We start from the raw sequence: 13,510 nt of genomic DNA on the forward strand, positions 1-13,510 counted from the left end.
TGGGAATCTTCTTCACCTTGCTTTGTTCTATGGTCACCCAGGTGTGTTTCATACCCTTTGCTATTGCACATCGTCAGTTCAAGTTATATTTAAGACAGAAATCTTATTTCTCTAAAGGAGGAACCAGATCATTATTCCAGACCACATTAACTGGAAGTTTCCCCTGCTGTCAACGTGTGACTTTAGTTCCCTGTTCTTTGGGGATTTTTTTTTTTTAACTGTATGAGACTAAGTGATAGTAAGTGGAACAAAAAGCTTCCAGTTTTAGGAAATGGACTTGTTCCCTTTGTGCATAACCTGTGGTAGTAGTGGCTGATTTTCATTAAAACACACAAACACTGTTGATTGTAAATGAGATGTTGACAGGGGTGTTTTCTGGGTGTGGACAAAAAAGTCAAGATGGCAACTTTTTTTTAACATGCGTAGCAGACTTTGGGATTTTGCAAAGTGAAGGCTAATAATAATTACAACATAATCTTCATTTCGGCAAATGTTTTGCAGATAAATGAGTGTATTTGCTGCCATATTTGAAGAGGTTTCCTTCTGGCTGGAGGAAGGAGAGGGAGAGGAAGAGGGGAAGGAAGGAAGGAAGGAAGGAAGGAAGGAAGGAGGGAGGGAAGGAGGAAGGTAAAGGAGGGAGGGAGGAAGAAAAGTAAAGGGAGGGAAGAAGAATGGTAAATGAGGGAGGGAGAGAAGGAAGAAAGGAAGGAAAATGAAGGGAGGAAGGAAGATAAAGGAGGGGGAAAGGAAGAAAGGTGAAGGAGGGAAGGAAGGAAGGAAGGAAAATGTGGAAGGGAGGTAAAGGAGGGAGGGAGAAAGTAAGGTAAATGAGGAAGAAAGAAGGAGGGAAGGAAGGAAGGAAAATGAAGGGAGGAAGGTAACGGAGGGAGGGAGGAAGAATGATAAATGAGGGAGGGAGGGAAGAAAGGAAGGAAAATGAAGGAAGGAAGGAAGATAAAGGAGGGGGAAAGGAAGAAAGGTGAAGGAGGGAAGGAAGGAAAATGTGGAAGGGAGGAAAGAAGGTAAAGGATGGAGGAAGGAAGGTAAATGAGGAAGTGTAGGAGGGAAAGAAGGAAGGAGGGAAGGAAGGTAAATGTGGAAGGAAGGAAAGAAGGTAAAGGATAGAGGGAAGGAAGGAAGGAAAATGAAGGGAGGAAAGTAATGGAGGGAGGGAGAAAGAATGATAAATGAGGGAGGGAGAGAAGGAAGGAAGACTAAGAAGATAAAGAATAGAGCTGTGCCAACTCCCCAAATCCTAAATCCACCAGCTTGAAGTGAGTGCCCACCACTGGATGCTGCTCTTCAAGTTTCCCAAGTGGCACCATCAAGGGCAGTTGGGTAATTGGAACCTGCTCTGGAAATCCTAGATGTTCCGATATCGACATTATTATCAGAATGCTCCATGTGATGCAGAAACCTGGCAGCCCATTGCTTGGAACAAAATGGAAAATGGAAGAGTGGGAGAATGGATTAGACATTAGAGTATTATGTTTTACTGAAGTACTGTACTTGTCCCTGTTCACATATCACTCTCAGTTAAGGTTGATTTGATTAAAGCTTGTTCAGTAAATATGGTTCCTACTTTCCCACATTTTACTAACACTTACAGGGTGATTTTGACTGGTCTTAGTTTCATTCACAGTGTAAATCTGGCCCAAACTATATTCCATGAGCTGGGTGCAAGTTTAGCAGCCATCTTCTCTGGAATAACTAACATTCAGATTCTGTCATCAATCTTGTGCACCACCTGGCTGGGGATGATGGGAAAGATACCACTGCAGAGATGTAATAGCAGCACACCTAAAGGGCATCCCACTTGGAAAGGGTGCTTTAAAGCAGTCCTTTATTCAGTAATCACATTTGCCTGGCTCAAACATCACCTTTTTATCTCATTTATCTTTTGGAATGCAGTATAAATGTGGCTAGGTAGGAACTCAGCTTCATTACTTTTCCATTAGAAGGGGGGGGCGGGTGATGAGAAAAAAAAAGAGAGGAGAATATAAATCAGTTTGGACAGTCACTTTCTTGTCAGCTGATCTACTGAATTTTTACACCTTACTTCCCTTTAAGTTATAAGAGCCAGGTAAATGGCACTGTTGTTTTTGACATAAACTGTCAAATCCTTCTGGAACTGAATTGATAGCTGAGGTGATTTCCTTGGGCTGGTTCAGGGGTCTTTAAACTTGGCTCTTTTATGACTTGTGGACTTCAACTCCCAGAATTCCTCAGCCAGCATGCCTGGGTGAGGAATTCTGGGAGTTGAAGTCCACAAGTCATAAAAAGGCCAAGTTTGAAGACCCCTGGGCTGGTTAAAGAATGGCCTTACCATAATCAGGCACTAGTCACCATACTGTCAATATCCGAAAGGTGCTTTTCCAAAAGGCAACTGGACTTTGTTTTTCCTTGAAGACATTTCACTTCTCATCCAAGAAGCTTCTTCTGTTCTTCTTCAGCACTTTTGGGACAACCATGACCTGGATGATTGAGAATCATTTAACTATATACTTTGGGGTAAGGTAAAATAACCTTTATTGTCAGTTGTTTTTTTTTCTGTCAGTACACTAGCACATATTAGAAGTGGCTGACACACAAACGATTGTAAATGGAATGTTGGCAGGAGTGTTGCCAACAACATATGCATGCATATATATATATGTGTGTGTATGTGTATATGTATACACATTTATGTATTAATCACAGTCTATTTTGAATGGTTCATGAGTATAAATGGTCCAGAATTGAAGAAGCTTCTTGGATGAGAAGTGAAATGTCTTCAAGGAAAAACAAGTTGCCTTTTGGAAAAGCACTTTGGGACAACCATGATCTGGATGACTGCTAATCTCCGTAGACCTGCTGTCAGTATCACCTTGGCATATCTATGGTGGTAGAAATAGCTGTGCAGCTTCTGAAAAATAACAGCACTTTCCAGAGGAATGATTTTTCCTATCAGGGGTTCTAGAAGTTGAAATCTGGCACATTTGTAAGGCTTAAGGCCTGGCTGTTTTACGTTGCCCAATTTGAGTGCTGCAGTCCCTGAGACGTTGCCTAACTTAAGAGAATAGAGGAAATTGATAAATTCAGTGAAACCTTGGGCCTTTGCAAAAAGGCACTTTCAGCATTTTAAAAACAATGCTGCATTGCTTTGAAAGCACTGCATGCATAATTCAGTTCCCAAGCCTTGCAGGAAATGCCCCTGCCAAGGGGAAAACAAGTGACCGAAAGAAGGACAGGAATCCTTACCTACTTCTCCCTCAGAATGGGTTGCGAGAACTACGATAAAGCTAGCCATATCCAGCATGTCATGAGCCTGTAGCAAGGTCTTTTAAAATGTCTCTGCTCCAAGATTTTACTTTGACGTTTTCCAGGTTCTATCTGATAAAGCACGGGTGTCAAACTCGACCGCGTCACATGACACATTATGACATATCGCAATATTTTTTGCCTTTATGGAGCCGGGGTGGGCCTGGCCTGCATGTGACACATCTGGCCCATGGCTCGCCAGTTTGACAACCCTGTGATAAGGGCAATCCCAGTGCAGAAATAATTTTGCAGTTTATATATTGATTTATTTACCTAATTTCTACACTGCCCGTCTCACCAAAGGCGCAGCACAGTGGCTCAGTGGTTTAAGATGCTGGACTTGGCCGGAAAAAGACCTGAGCGCGATGGGACTGGGTGAGCTCCCGTCCTTGCTCCAGCTCCAACTGCCAACCTAACAGTTCAAAAGCATGCAAATGCGAGTATATAAATAGGTACCATTTGGGTGGGAAGATAACAGCACTCTGTGATGTCATGCTGGCCACATGACCTTGGACAACACTGGCCTCGAAACGGAGATGAGTGCTGTTCTCTATAGCCAGCAATGACTAGCAGAGTAAAATCCACTTTTTTTATGTCTCACGTAAGTGGGGTTTTTTTTTTTTTTTTTTTTTTTGGTCAGTTGCTTCCTCCTTCTTTGTCAGAAAAATAAACACAGGTAGTTCTCAACTCATGACTTTTCATTTAATAATGGTTTGAAGTTATGATAGCCTTGGAAAAGTGACTTACAACCCATCCTCAATGTTATGACTGTCACACGCAACACAACACTCCCCCCTTCCCCCCCAGTCCTATGATCGCAATTTGGCAACTGGTCACTTTTATAATCTTTGCAGTATCTTGCAGTCACATAATCGTATGACTTTCCAATAGCTTCCAATAAGCAAATTCAATTCACTTAACAATCCCAGTGATTCATTTAACAACCACAATAAAAATGATCATGGAATGAGGTTCAGTCTCAACCATCTTGGTTAGTGACCAAAACCCTAGACCCAATTATGGTCATAAGTCAAAGACTACCTATATTTTACTTCTGAACCATATGAAGCAACCTGAAACACAATGCATACAAATTGTGGCTGTTTAGGTAAGTCCCATGTCAACTTTGCTCTTAAAATGGGGCAATTAATTTGCGTTAAACTGGGAAAACGACAGCAAGAAAGTCATTACTCAAAGAATTGGGTAATAAAACTACAGTTATGCTAACAATGCAACTGCTATCCTTTTTCTAATTAGGCAAGAGGCTGAAAAATAAACGAAGTCACTGACCTGATTCGGATCACTCACAAAGTCATTTGTGATGAAATTACTAAATTCAGCAGTATAATTCTAGACCATGCTGGGAAAATTGTATTGCCTGTTTCTGGTCTTAATTTTGAAAAAAAAAAAAGTGTCACTCAAATCTTTATTTGGAATTAGCTCTGGTTGAGCCAGTGGGGCTTATGCCTAATGTATTGGGTCATTCCAGCCAATTATGATTTACTCAAAAAATAGAGCACACCAATAAAGGAGAATATTTGTAGTTTGGAGTTGAAATGAGGGCTCTCTAAGCCTAGCTGTTTTCTTGAAGGTGTTTCATTACCAAACTAGGTAACATCATCAGTGCGACCAAGGAATGAGGTTTGCCAGCAGTCCATTTACCAGCCAGAAGATATGATGAAAACTCTTTAATTGCACAGTATATGGATAGACTTAACCATAGTTTTAGCTGGGAAACTGTGACCATCCTAGACCAAACCAAGTCCAAAAATGCTAGAGAATTCCTGGAAGCCTGGCACTCTGACAAATTGGCCATTAATAGACAAACAGACATAAACAACATCTACATACAGTGCAAAAAAAAGGCAATCAACGAGAAAAAGACCAAAATACCTCCCCACCAGCAATCAGCCTCGTGTGCATGCCTGCAGCTGTTTGCGTGGTGTGCATGCTCGCAGCCTGTTTGTACGCACGCGCGCACATGTGGCCACATTCACGTTTTTGAATGCGCGCATAAGGCGCCTGCCCCTCCCCCTCCCACCGGGCCGCCAGTGCAAAAAGGTTGGTGACCCCTGCACTAGAATATAACCTGAGAGCAAAAACCTCACTCTCTACTAGCACTGATGATGTTACCTAGTTGGGTTATGAAATGTCTGCAAGAAAACAACCAGGCTCAGAGAGCACCAAGGACCCCTCAAACAGAGCATAAGCTGTGGCTTCAGGTGGCAGATAAACCCAATTGATAGAGAGTTTCTGCTTTGAAATAGCCTATGTTGTGCTCCCAGGTACATGTTTGTCAGAATAATTGCAGGCCCTGACAAGCCAGAACATCTGCACATCTGCGCAAGTCAAGTCTCTCGCTAAACATGCTTTCACTAAGGTTTTGCTGATACTGTATCACAGGGGTCTTCAAACTTGGTCCTTTTACGACTTGTGGACTTCCAACTCCCTGCTGTATCAAATAGCAACAATAAAGTTGCCAACCTCTGATGAATCAAAGTGGGAACAACAGTTCCAACTACTCCATTTTTGTCAAAAGCACCTACAAATTATAGACATAACATTCAACTTTGAGCAGATAAAATAGGTCTAAAATAGGTCATAGAAAGAGAGCACATGTTTTAAAAAAGCTATAAAATATATAAGTTTAGAACTAAATGACATTCTCCCAGTATTGGACCAGGTCGACAGCCCTTTCTCTCACCAGCACGAGGCCTCCCTCTGTACATGTTGAAGGACATAGCATGCAGCGTAGCATATGTGAGATGGGTTGTTCTTTTCCACAGTCACACAGAGTACCTTCAAAACACACACACAGAGTATCTTCAAAAGAAGAGCCCACTTTTTCAGATTGTTCTTTGATTTTCCTACCACGGTGAGCAATCTAGTTAGCGATTTCCATACAGGCTAAGGTTGTTCTTGACTAGGTGTCAGATAGTTGTGTGTTTTTTGCCCACTTAATCTCCAGATAAAGCTGCATTGTCACTTAACGACTGTTCAAAGTTATGACGGGCCTTCCTAGGGTGACTTAATGAGCTGGATTTGAGCTCCTAATGGCCCCATCCTTCACCCCACGCAATAGCATTTTGAGTGTTTGCCAACCGGCTCACATTTATAACTGCTTACAGCATCCCATAGTCATGTGACCGTGATTTACAACATTTTTCCTGGAAATTAGTGTTTATTTCCGGTTTCCAGTAAAAAAGCAACAACCACCACCCATTGAGAACAATGGATTGGCTTAACGAGTGCCGTTCGCTTAACATTCACCTCAAAAAAGGTCTTAAAATTGGGCGCAGTCACATGGTGAGCTGTTTAATGACTGGCATGACTTACACCCATATTTCCAGGCTCCATTACAGTCGTAAGTTGAGGACTATTTGTACTACTAAGCCCTTGGACTGAGTCAACAGAGAGAGACTTACACAAGCTCTCCCTTATTCAGTCTTCTCTGTCCAGAAGATGGTCCTGGAGAATCAACCAATCAGAATTTCCTCTCTGATCTATGAGTAGTTTGTGCAGTTGGGCTTTTATAATAAAGGCAGAAAGGATTCCCATCTGCACAGTCAACTTAATCAGAATCAGAATAGAGCTGGAAGGGATCTTGGAGGTCTTCTAGTCCTGCCCCTATAGGATATGGAAGATCCTATAGGATATGGAAGATCCTATATACCAGGCATGTCAAACTCGCGACGTCACATGACGTCGCACAACGTATCGGGCAGATTTTGCCATTGCTGGCAATGGGGTGGGCGCAGCTTCCATGTGACGCATCCGGCCCATGGACTGGCAGTTTTGACACCCCTGCTATATACCATTTCAGACAGTCTTTCATATTCATATTAGTAAAATTGGAAGGGACCTTGGAGGTCATCTAGTCCAACCCCCTGCTCGGGCAGGAAACCCTACACCATTTCGGACAAGTGGCTGTCCAGTCTCTTCTTAAAAACTTCCAGTGTTGGAGCATTTACTGCTTCTGGAGGTAAGCTGTTCCACTGATTAATTGTTCTCACTGTCAGGAAGTTTCTCCTTAGTTCTAGGTTGCTTCTCTCCTTGATTAGTTTCCACCCGTTGCTTCTTGTCCTGCCTTCAGGAGCTTTGGAAAATAGCTTAATTCCCTCTTCTTTATGGCAGCCCCTGAGATATTGGAATACTGCTATCATGTCCCCCCTTCTTAAAAACCTCCAGTGATGAAGCACAATGTCTAAAGGCAAGCTATTGCACTAGTTAACTGTCTTCATTGTTAGGAAGTTTCTCCTTAATTCCAGATTGCTTCTCTCCTTGATCATTTTCCATTCTTGCTTGTCCTGCCCTCTGGTGCTTTGGAAAATAAACTGACCCCCTCCTCTTTGTAGCAGCCTCTAATATTGAAATACTGCTCCCCCCTACTACTCCTTTTCTATAGACTAGCCAAACCCAAATCTTGCAACTGTTCTTCAGGCCTTTAATCATCTTAGTGGCTCTTCTTTGTACTTTTTCCAAAGTCTCAACATCTTTTTTGCAATGAGATCCGCAATGAGACTCCATTGGTCTGGGGTTTTCCTCTTATTTATTTATTTATGAGACTTATATACCGCTTTAAGTGCAAGCACTCTCTAAGCAGTGTACACCAGTAAGCAATGTATATATATATATTTGCATTGCCCCCAACAATCTGGGTCCTCATTTTACCTACCCCGGAAGGATGGAAGGCTGAGTCAACCTTGAGAGGGTGAGATTTGAACCGCTGACCTGCTGAACACAGTCAGCTAAAGTGGCCTGTAGTACTGCACCCTAACTGCTGCGCCACCTCGGCTCTTGAATCCCTGATCATTTTTTATACTCATATCTGCAACCAAGACTATAAGGCCATCCAATAGGGTGGAATTAATGTCCTGGCAATTCAGAAGAACAGCTGATGGCCTCTTATCTAAAGCTTGGCATTTTTTTTAAAAAAAGCCTTGAGATTCAGAAATCCTCTTTTCTGTTTAAGTTCTTTTCAAACTCAAGTCCCCCTGGCGTGTTGGGCGACAACCCCAGTTCTCCCCCACCTGCATGGCCATCTGGCCGATGAGAACCGGAGATGAATGCATATCTGAGGTTGACCCAAGATCCGTGCTTCTGTTGCTTCTAACAATGTTGTGACAGTGCCATTCAGAAGAATAAAACCTCACCAGGGTTTTGTTGCTAATCGGATTAAGCCATAAGGAGAGATTGTTGCAGGGTGTGCTGGCGAGGAGCTCTCGGTGTTAACGGAAGATCCATTTAAGGAGGAAATAGCTGCATCATTGTGTAGGGGAGCAACAAAGCCAGAACAGCTGCTGCTCACCATGGAATAGGGCTGAACCAATAAAGGTAGGCCTAGACGGGAGTGTGGAACCTTAGCTCTTTTAGGACGTGTGGACTTCAACTCCCAGAATTCCTGAGCCAGCATGGCTCAGCTTGGAAACTCTCCCTTTCCACTCAGCATGGCTGGCTCAGGAATTCTGGGAGTTGAAGTCCACAAGTCATAAAAGAGCCAAGGTTCTCCATCCCTGTCCTAGACTTACAAAGTTCACTTAGGGATTGTTGGAAGTTACAACAGCACTGAAAAAAGTAACATGACCACGTTTCACACTTATGACTATTGCAGCATCCTCATGGTCACGTAATCAAAATTTAGGCGCTTTGCAGCTGACTCATATTTATGATGGTTGCAGTGTCCCAGGGTCATGTTTGCAACCTTTGGAAAAACAAAGTCAAAGTCAACAATTGTGAAGTTGTAAAAATGAGGCAAAGCTCACTTAACAAATGTCTCAGTCAGCAACAGAAATCTAGGGCTCCGTTGTGCTCGTAACTTGAGGATTACCTGTAGATTTTACTGCCTAGAGCAGAGGTCCCCAACCTTTTGGGCATCAGGGACCGGTTCCGTGGAGAGAGGTTTTTCTGCAGACCGGAGGGTACGTGGTTTTGTGTGCTGCCTGCATCCCGCAGATAGGGCTTTGCTTGTTTGTGCAGACCAATTGCTGGCATGCCGCGGCCCGGTACTGGTCCACAGATTGGGGGTTGGGGACCCCTGGACTAGACCAATAGCCAAATCCTTTTGGGTGTTGCTTTAACTGTGGACATCTTTATTCATAAGCTGAGTTAACACAACCTACCGTACTATAGATAGTCCCTGACTTACAACAGTTATTTAGTGACCATTTGAAGTTACAACGACATTGAAAAAAAGTGACTGATGACCCTTTTTCACACTTATGACCATTACAACCTCCCCAGGGATGTGATCAAAATTCAGATGCTTGACAAATGGTTCCTATTTTTGATGGTTGCAGTGTCCCCAGATCACTTGATCATAGTTTACGATTTTCTGACAAGCAAAACAAAGTCAATGGGGAAGCCAGATTCACTTAACAACCATGTTACTAATTCAACAACTGCAGCAAGTCAGTTAACTAATGCGGCAAGAAAAGGTCGTAAAATGGGGCAAATATTTCTCCTTTAGCAACATAAATTCTGGGCTCAATTGTAAACCAATCAAATGACTGATACCCTGAGCCATTCAAGGCTTTTGTGATTGGTGAATCACGGTTGGTTTAGGGAAGGGGTAGGCAACCTTGGCTCTTTTATGACTTGTGGACTTCAACTCCCAGAATTCCTGAGCCAGCCACGCTGAGAGGAAAGGGAGAGGTTTCCAAGCTGAGCCATGGTGGCTCAGGAATTCTGGGAGTTGAAGTCTACAAGTCATAAAAGAGCCAAGGTTGCTTACCCTTGGTATAGGGCTGTGTGCGGCTCTCCAACCTTTGGGGTCAGCATTAATGCTTTTGACGTACAGTTTTCCATGACCATCTCAGATCTGGGATAGCCACCAGGTCCTGTAAATCAGGAGTGGATATCGGTGCCTCTGCAACCTGCCTCACTGCCTGTAGTACTTAAGCATTAATTGGGGAAAGTAGCCCCACTGGCAATCTTGTGAAATTTTAGGCATTGTTGGAAGATCTGAAGAAATAGGTTAAGGGTAGATCATCCTAGAAAAAAAAATTATGTGGTTGCTAGGAGTTGAAAATGACTTGATAGCATATAATTATATGTATTTCTTTTATTTTCCTTCCTGCACCTTCCCTTATTACCGTGGTCTCTAGGTTGGGAACTGTTAGCTGAGTGCAAGGTAATTTGCACCCTGGCTGACCAATTCTGGTTTATGCTTATGCATGAATAGCAAATGGCAGTTTATTCAACAAACCATGGTTAAAGCAAACTGTGGATCCGGTCCAGGATTCTCCAGAGTCTTTGCTTTTCATATGGTCTGGAGGAAGCATCTCTTCTGCCTCACCTTGTGTGTTTTCCGAGGGTTGATAACCTTTTTTTTCTTCATTAACACTCCCCCAAAGCATTGCCATTTAGTCTTGGCTTTTTTCGAGGGAGGGGCACACCGCCCGATTCGCAGTCCCCCCAAAAAATAAAGGATTTCTTCGTCTTTTTCCACCTGGATCCGAAGCGGTCAAACCCGAGAGCCTGGGGAACCACAAGCCACGCGATTCCCCCGTGATCTTTTTTTTTTTTTTTTTTGGCGCCCGCCCGACTCCCCTTCTCAGCCTGATCGAGGCACAGAGAAACTCGGATTTTTTTCCCCCTTCCTCTTTTGCCGGCTCTGGCGCATGCGCAGTGGCTTAAACAGTCACCGCCGCCGCCACAACCGCCCTTGCCGCACGCCACCATCTCCCCAGCAGCTGCGCTTCGCCTCCCGGTAGATCCGGCTGGTTGACGCGCACGCGCGTGACGCACGCCCGGCGGTGGCCGTCCTCGTCTCCACCCCGTCGCCTGGTCACTGCGGGCGGCTCCGCTTGCCCACCTGGGTCCCTCCCCTCAGCTTCGGGGGAGGGGGTAAGTGCGGTGAGTAGGCGCTGGAGGAAAAAGAGGGCGGGGGAGGCCTCGGTTTAAAGGGAAGGAGGGGGAAGAAAAGGGGGGGGAAAAAGCCTTTACCGCGCGCGCTTTTTCCCCCCCCCCTCTCAGGCACTCGGCCCCTCCCGCGCGGCACATGGGCTGGCCCCGCCCCCTCCCCTGTCTTGCGGTCCCGCCCCTGAGCGCGAGCCCCTCTCCTGCCGTCCCCTTGGAAACCGCTCCTGGCCCCTCCCTCGCCCTCCCTTCCACGTGGTTCTGTTGCTGCTCTTCCTCCTCGTGGTTCCCTCGCTGGTCAACGCATCCTGCCCCCCCCCCCGGAATGGAATAAACTAGAATAACTTGATTGTCACTTTAAATGTACACTAAGCGGCATACGCTAAAATGAAATTGCGTTGCATACAGGTCTCAAAGGGTCACTGCCTCCAATATACACTATAAATAATAAAAATAAAAGTTGGAAGGGACCTGGGAGGTCCTCTAGTCTAACCCCCTGCTCAGGCAGGAAACCCTACACCATTTCGAACAAATGGCTGTCCAGTCTCTTCTTAAAAACTTCCAGTGTTGGAACCTTCACAGCTTCTGGAGGCAGGTTGTTGCACTGGTTAATTGTTCTAACTGTCAGGAAGTTTCTCCTTAATTCTAGGTTGCTTCTCTCCTTGGTTAGTTTCCATCCGTTTCTTGTCCTGCGCTTTGGAGAATAGCTTGACTCCATACACACACACACACACACACACACACTATAAATATGACCAAAATTAAAAAAAAATTGCATATGCCCACATATATTCTACGACCCAGAGAAACAACACCGTCTAGTTCAGATGTATTACATGTACATCCCTTTATTTCAGGGGTGTCAAACTGGGCCGGATGGGTCATGCCTAAACTGCCCCCACCCACCCCATTGTCGGCAATGGAAAAAAAAGTCATGATACGTCGCAACACGTCACGTGACATTGCGGATTTGACACCCCTGCTTTATTTGGTTTTTTTCCTCTGGGCTTCTGAACCACCTATTGCCGCTTGCTTCCCCAGGGATCGGGTCTGTCTGCTTCCCAATCGTGGGAATCATGTTTTCCCCCCCCCCCTACATTGTGTCCCCTTCTTTAAAGGTTTTGAAAGCTTCCCTTTTGAATAGAGGTAATCCTTGACTTACAACAGTTTATTTAGTGACTGCTCAAAGTTACAACGGCTGTGAAAAAAGGAACTTGTGACCATCTTTCACACTTAAATCACCATTGCAGCATTTCCCAATGATCATGTGATCAAAATTTGGACGCTTGGCAACTGCTTCATATTTGCTGCATCAGGAGATGCGAGCTTCTTTTGCTGCCTTCTGACAAGTAAAGTCAATGGGGAAGCCAGATTCGCTTAACAGTGTTACTAACTTAACAACTGCAGTGATTAACTATAGCAAAAAAGGTTGTAAAATGGGGCAAAATTCACTTAACAAATGTTTTGCTTAGCAACAGAAATTTTGGACTCGATTGTGGTTGTAAGTTGAGGACTAGCTATATACAATTTCTTCCATTTCCCCCCCCACACACACACACACACTTTGCTCTTATAGTATCTTTTCTCCTAACAATTTTATGTATCTGTATCAGTTCTTTCTCTTACCCTTCTGGATGAGGGTGTTATTTCTCACCGAGCCCTGATTAAGATCCTTCCTTCCTTCCTTCCTTCCTTCCTTCCTTCCTTCCTTCCTTCCTTCCTTCCTTCCTTCCTTCCTTCCTTTCATACCTAATGATTGTTCCTCCAATTTCCTGGCCAAGGTTTTTCAGAAATGGTGTTTCCCTGCCTCCTTTTTTAGGGCTGAGGGAGAATGACTGGCCCAACATTACCCATTTGGATTTAGTTTTTATTTATTTATTAAATTTATATGCCGCCCATCTCCCCAAGAGGCTATGTTTTTTTAGCTTTTCTGCCTCTGTTATAGATAGTCCTCTATTTAGAATCATTTAATTAGTGACTGTTCAAAGTTACAATGGCACTGAAAAAAGTGACTTATGACCGTTTTTCACACTTGCAACCGTTGCAGCATTTTTGTGGTCACGTGATCAAAATTGACAGGTGACATGCATTTATGACGGTTGCAGTGTCCTGGGGTCATGCGATCAGCTTTTGTGATCTTCTGATAAACAAAGTCAATGTAGAAGCCAGATTCATTTAACAACTGTGTTTACTAACTTAACAACTGCAGTGATTCACTTAACAACTGGCAAAAAGGTTGTAAAATGGGGCAAAACTCACTTAACTGGCTTGCTTAGTACCAGGAATTTGGGCTCAATTGTAGTCAACTGACCGTATTGCTGTAATGGGTTTTACCTAGAGCTGTCATTGCATT

General features: G+C 44.0%; 1 protein-coding gene across 5 annotated transcripts in view; it reads left to right on the forward strand.

Moving 5' to 3' along the window:
* The window catches only part of CYRIB (CYFIP related Rac1 interactor B), a 93,359-nt gene that overhangs the window by 9,547 nt on the left and 70,302 nt on the right, over nt 1-13,510 (forward strand). For 3 of the 5 annotated variants that reach the window (XM_039335817.1, XM_039335819.1, XM_039335823.1), the window contains exon 1: nt 10,942-11,154. The exons of the other annotated variants lie outside the window; for them this stretch is intronic. The gene's annotated coding sequence lies outside the window, so the exon portion shown is untranslated. Of the gene's footprint in view, nt 1-10,941; nt 11,155-13,510 lie in introns of those variants that run through there. 5 annotated transcript variants of the gene reach the window in all.

Source organism: Crotalus tigris, unplaced genomic scaffold (assembly GCF_016545835.1).
Source record: "Crotalus tigris isolate CLP2741 ecotype Arizona unplaced genomic scaffold, ASM1654583v1 scf7180000017661.16357234195:1864864, whole genome shotgun sequence".
In the NCBI taxonomy this organism is placed as follows: domain Eukaryota; kingdom Metazoa; phylum Chordata; class Lepidosauria; order Squamata; family Viperidae; genus Crotalus; species Crotalus tigris.